Consider the following 6,000-nt stretch of genomic DNA (forward strand, 5'->3'; position numbering starts at 1 on the left):
TGGGAGGGCAGAAGGCTGCCTAATACTGAAGCACCCCCAAACAACAAACCAAATGCAACAACTAGTACAAGCATTCCTGGGGGAAGGTCTGCAGAAGACGGATTTGCATACAGTGATGTCATCCAAGCAGTGGGCCAAAGTTGGCTGGAACCCTCATCTGCATATGAAAAGAGAAAAGGGGTATGCAGGGCATGGCGGCCTTTTGCGGCGCTTGGATGACCCTTAGTTCGCATTAAACACCCCCACCCTCCTTCGGTGTGGGGCTCATGTTGGCCATGCCCCAGCCCCTGAAGCATTCAAGCTGATTTCTTTCAGCAGCTTGGCACTGTAACAGCTCCAGAGCTGCTCTGTAAGGCAAGTAAAAGGGTGTGGGCCCTGCAGCACTACCTGTAGTTTGCATTGTGCATTGGAAGGCACAAAGTAAGCAGACAGGAGGAGAAGTCAGGATAGTGCACAAGGGTGTAGAAGGGAGGGGCTCAAGAAAAAAGAAGTGGAAACAGACAGCAAACTAGGCTGGAGAGAAACCTGAGACAAAGAGATCTGAATTATATGAGAGCCGACTAGGGAAAACACAAATTATGCAGTCAAGTTTCCCACATTTGGGGAAATCGCAGGGGCAGCACACCCAGAGTGCAATGGGTGAGCCTTGCCCTGGGAGAAGCAACTTCATGATCATAGTATCTCACCTGGCAGGTAAGTAGGAGTTGGGCTAGAGCTGGGGAGGGTCGCTGCTCGGGCACCCCCCTGTCAAGTGAAGGAGATCCAACTGAGGCAGCACAAGGGAACTCTTGAAAGAAGAACAAGGCTAGAGGAAGATCTGAGACAAAGAAATCTGACTTTTACCAGAGCTGACCAGAGGAAAGCACAAACACAGTCCCCCACTACCACAAATAATGCAGTTGAGTTTCCCACATTTGGGGAAATCACAGAGGTAAGCTACCCAGAATGCAATGAATGAACCTAACCCTGGGAGAACAATCTTCATGACCATGGTATCTCCTATGCAAAATAAGTATGATTTGGGATAGGGCTGGGGAGGGCCGCTGCTCAGGCACATCTCTGTCAAGTAAAGGAGATTCAACTGAGGCAGCACAAGGGAACTCTCATCTGGGGACAACAACTGCAGGGAGAACACATATTTTCAGATGAACATGGGAGGGCAGAAGGCTGCCTAATACTGAAGCACCCCCAAACAACAAACCAAATGCAACAACTAGTGCAAGCATTCCTGGGGGAAGGCCTGCCGCAGATGGATTTGCATATGGTGATGTCATCCAAGCAGTGGGTCAAAGTTGGCTTCAACCCTCGTCTGCATATGAAAAGAGAAAAGGGGCATGCAGGGCATGGCGGCCTTTTGCGGCGCTTGGCTGACCCCTAGTTTGCATTAAACACCTCCACCCTCCGTCGGTGTGGGGCTCTTGTTGGCTATGCCCCAGCACCTGAAGCATTCAAGCTGATTTCTTGCTGCAGCTGGGCACTGTAACAGCTCCAGAGCTGCTCTGTAAGGCAAGTAAAAGGGTGTGGGCCCTGCAGCACTACCTGTAGTTTGCATTGTGCGTTGGACGGCACAAAGTAAGCAGACAGGAGAAGTCAGGAGAGTGCACAAGGGTATAGAAGGCAGCGGCTCAAGAAAAGAGAAGTGGAAACAGACAGCAAACTAGGCTGGAGAGAGACCTGAGACAAAGAGATCTGAATTATACGAGAGCCGACCAGGGGAAACACAAATTATGCAGTCAAGTTTCCCACAGGAGTATATAGGATACGACCCAGTGGTACCTGACGACATAGATACTAACAGCTATTTAATAACATTACGCTAGAAAGTGATTATTAGCAACATATATATCTATATAAACAACCCCGCCAGGGTTGTGCCTTCAAAAATAATCACACACGGACACGCTTTTTAAACCTTTTTTTCACATCTCTTTATTCTTCTTATGCACATGTATGTTAGTTCTGTGATTTTAACCTTTATGTTTCACTGCAGTTTGGGATAATAATATTAATATTTATCCAATTTTAATACATACTTAATAAAGGTTATATTTTATGATTCATTCATTCTGTCCAGTGCGTCAACAGTGCAGATTTCTTCTTGTTTTTTCTCCCAAATTCTATAACAATGACAGTAAATGTTGTTTCTTTTCAAACAGAACTTTCTTGACCATGCTTCTTTTTTGAAAGATCTGGGAGCACATGGAAAACAGTACAAACCATGCAGTATCACAAGAGCCTTTATTTGATCTTTCATGAAGATAGAGCAGAATTGAGGACACGTCAACAATTTCTGCCGAAGGTGGTTCATCTTTCCACATGGTGCCTTGGGCCACTGACACCTTCGTTGAGTCAAAGTCTCTGGCTGTGGTCAGAACTTTGAAAATTTATGTCACCAGAACGGTTCAGATTAGGAAAACAGAGGCTCTGTTTGTCCTGTATGCTCCCAACAGGATTGGGTGTCCTGCGTCCATGTAGACCATTATGCGCTGGATCTGTGGTAAGATTCAGCATGCTCATTCCACGGCAGGATTGCCGTTACTGAATTAGGTGAAGACCCATTCTACTAGAAAGGTGGGTTCATCCTGGGCAGCTGGTCGGGGAGTCTCGGCATTGCAACTTTGCCGAGCAGCTATTTAGTAAACACTTTTGCTAAGTTTTAAAAGTTTTAGAGTAAAGGAGATTCAACTGAGGCAGCACAAGGGAACTCCCATCTGGGGACAACAACTGCAGTGAGAACACATATTTTCAGATGAACATGGGAGGGCAGAAGGCTGCCTAATACTGAAGCACCCCCAAACAACAAACCAAATGCAACAACTAGTACAAGCATTCCTGGGGGAAGGTCTGCAGAAGACGGATTTGCATACAGTGATGTCATCCAAGCAGTGGGCCAAAGTTGGCTGGAACCCTCATCTGCATATGAAAAGAGAAAAGGGGTATGCAGGGCATGGCGGCCTTTTGCGGCGCTTGGATGACCCTTAGTTCGCATTAAACACCCCCACCCTCCTTTGGTGTGGGGCTCATGTTGGCCATGCCCCAGCCCCTGAAGCATTCAAGCTGATTTCTTGCAGCAGCTTGGCACTGTAACAGCTCCAGAGCTGCTCTGTAAGGCAACTAAAAGGGTGTGGGCCCTGCAGCACTACCTGTAGTTTGCATTGTGCATTGGAAGGCACAAAGTAAGCAGACAGGAGGAGAAGTCAGGATAGTCCACAAGGGTATAGAAGGGAGGGGCTCAAGAAAAAAGAAGTGGAAACAGACAGCAAACTAGGCTGGAGAGAGACCTGAGACAAAGAGATCTGAATTATATGAGAGCCGACCAGGGGAAACACAAATTATGCAGTCAAGTTTCCCACATTTGGGGAAATCGCAGGGGCAGCACACCCAGGTGAGATACTATAATCAGGACGGTGCTTCTCCCAGGGCAAGGCTCACCCATTGCACTCTGGGTGTGCTGCTCCTACGATTTCCCCAAATGTGGGACACTTGACTGCATAATTTGTGTTTCCTCTGGTCGGCTCTCGTATAATTCAGATCTCTTTGTCTCAGGTCTCTCTCCAGCCTAGTTTGCTGTCTGTTTCCACTTCTTTTTTTCTTGAGCCCCTCCCTTCTATACCCTTGTGCACTATCCTGACTTCTCCTCCCGTCTGCTTACTTTGTGCCTTCCAATGCACAATGCAAACTACAGGTAGTGCTGCAGGGCCCACACCCTTTTACTTGCCTTACAGAGCAGCTCTGGAGCTGTTACAATGCCCAGCTGCTGCAAGAAATCAGCTTGAATGCTTCATGGGATGGGGCATGGCCAACATGAGCCCCACACCAAAGGAGGGTGGGGGTGTTTAATGCGATCTAGGGGTCATCCAAGCACCGCAAAAGGCTGCCATGCCCTGCACGCCCCTTTTCTCTTTTCATAAGCAGATGAGGGTTGAAGCCAACTTTGACCCACTGCTTGGATAACATCACCATATGCAAATCCATCTGCTGCAGGCCTTCCCCCAGGAATGCTTGCACTAGTTGTTGCATTTGGTTTGTTGTTTGGGGGTGCTTCAGTATTAGGCAGCCTTCTGCCCTCCCATGTTCATCTGAAAATATGTGTTCTCCCTGCAGTTGTTGTCCCCAGATGAGAGTTCCCTTGTGCTGCCTCAGTTGAATCTCCTTTACTTGACAGAGATGTGCCTGAGCAGCGGCCCTCCCCAGCCCTATCCCAAATCATACTTATTTTGCATAGGAGACACCATGGTCATGAAAATTGTTCACCCAGGGTGAGTTTCATTCATTGCATTCTGGGTATGCTGACCCCTGTGATTTCCCCAAATGTGGGAAACTCGCCTGCATTATTTGTGGTAGTGGGGGACTGTGTTTGTGTTTTCCGCTGGTCAGCTCTGGTAAAAGTCAGATTTCTTTGTCTCAGATCTTCCTCTAGCCTTGTTCTTCTTTCGAGAGTTCCATTGTGCTGCCTCAGTTGGATCTCCTTCACTTGACAGGGGGGTGCCCGAGCAGCGACCCTCCCCAGCTCTAGCCCAACTCCTACTTACCTGCCAGGTGAGATACTATGATCTTGAAGGTGCTTCTCCCAGGGCAAGGCTCACCCATTGCACTCTGGGTGTGCTGCCCCTGCGATTTCCCCAAATGTGGGAAACTTGACTGCATAATTTGTGTTTCCCCTGGTCGGCTCTCGTATAATTCAGATCTCTTTGTCTCAGGTCTCTCTCCAGCCTAGTTTGCTGTCTGTTTCCACTTCTCTTTTCTTGAGCCGCTCCCTTCTATGCCCTTGCGCACTATCCTGACTTCTCCCGTCTGCTTACTTTGTGCCTTCCAACGCACAATGCGAACTACAGGTAGTGCTGCAGGGCCCACACCCTTTTATTTGCCTTACAGAGCAGCTCTGGAGCTGTTACAGTGCCCAGCTGCTGCAAGAAATCAGCTTGAATGCTTCAGGGGCTGGGGCATAGCCAACATGAGCCCCACACCGAAGGAGGGTGGAGGTGTTTAATGCGAACTAGGGGTCATCCAAGCGCCGCAAAAGGCCGCCATGCCCTGCATAACCCTTTTCTCTTTTCATATGCAGATGAGGGTACCAGCCAACTTTGGCCCACTGCTTGGATGACATCACCGTATGCAAATTCGTCTCCTGCAGACCTTCCCCCAGGAATGCTTGTACTAGTTATTGCATATGGTTTGATATTTGATGGTGCTTCAGTATTAGGCAGCCTTCCGCCCTCCCATGTTCATCTGAAAAGATGTGGTCTCCCTGCAGTTGTTGTCCCCAGACGAGAGTTCCCTTGTGCTTCCTCAGTTGAATCTCCTTAACTTGACGGGGGAGGGGCTTGCCCGAGCAGCCACCCTCCCCAGCCCTATCCCAACTCATGCTTATTTTGCATATGAGATCTCTATATCATGAAGATTGTTCTCACAGGGTGAGGTTCATCCATTATATTTTAAAATAGGAAGGTTCAAATTACATATTTGAATTGCATCTATGTGCTGGATTCAAATGTTCCTCCCCCTTCCTTTCTCAATTGTGCCCGTCAGCAGCTATTCTAAGGTTGCTGCCAATGGGTGTGACACATTAATTTCTTCTGTGGGGTACACTGGACTCCACAAGGATTCACATTGGGGTGTAGAGTAGGATCTTGATCTGAGGCACCAACCGGCTCAAAGCTTTTGACTGTTCCCAAGATGCTCAGCGCATTCTCCTCTATAACCCCGCTTCCATGAACAGGGAGCTCAGTTTGTAGTTGGTGCCTTCAGTAGCAGGCCACTTAACAGGGGCCTGCCTCAGGCAGCCTATTCTTAGCTATTAATTTTGACAAGAAAATAAGAACTTTTTTTATGAGAATCTACAAGGGCTGCAGCAGGCTAGGTCTAATAGACATCTTTACTGCAGCTTCATCACTCCCAGCGGCGCTGTATACTCCCGTGCCCTGGTTGCTGGGTCACTGCAGCGGAGGCTCCGGTTTCTTCCTAAGGTCAGTCACACACACACCGCCCTTCCGGATCACG

General features: G+C 48.4%; 4 non-coding genes and 1 pseudogene across 4 annotated transcripts; 3 read left to right on the plus strand and 2 right to left on the minus strand.

Annotated features, from left to right (window-relative positions):
- Positions 1 to 555: 555 nt before the first annotated feature.
- On the minus strand, positions 556 to 701 carry LOC135016614 (U1 spliceosomal RNA; annotated as a pseudogene).
- A 152-nt stretch (positions 702 to 853) lies between these two features.
- Positions 854 to 1,016, minus strand: LOC135016604 (U1 spliceosomal RNA). The gene has a single exon (XR_010214621.1). It is a non-coding gene; the product is annotated as a U1 spliceosomal RNA (small nuclear RNA).
- A 2,361-nt stretch (positions 1,017 to 3,377) lies between these two features.
- Positions 3,378 to 3,533, plus strand: LOC135016618 (U1 spliceosomal RNA). Its single transcript, XR_010214634.1, has one exon. It is a non-coding gene; the product is annotated as a U1 spliceosomal RNA (small nuclear RNA).
- Positions 3,534 to 4,208: 675 nt separating this feature from the next.
- LOC135016607 (U1 spliceosomal RNA) lies at positions 4,209 to 4,372 on the plus strand. The gene has a single exon (XR_010214624.1). It is a non-coding gene; the product is annotated as a U1 spliceosomal RNA (small nuclear RNA).
- Positions 4,373 to 4,524: 152 nt separating this feature from the next.
- On the plus strand, positions 4,525 to 4,687 carry LOC135016609 (U1 spliceosomal RNA). Its single transcript, XR_010214627.1, has one exon. It is a non-coding gene; the product is annotated as a U1 spliceosomal RNA (small nuclear RNA).
- Positions 4,688 to 6,000: the final 1,313 nt, after the last annotated feature.

Source organism: Pseudophryne corroboree, unplaced genomic scaffold (genome assembly GCF_028390025.1).
Source record: "Pseudophryne corroboree isolate aPseCor3 unplaced genomic scaffold, aPseCor3.hap2 scaffold_3011, whole genome shotgun sequence".
Taxonomy (NCBI): Eukaryota; Metazoa; Chordata; class Amphibia; order Anura; family Myobatrachidae; genus Pseudophryne; species Pseudophryne corroboree.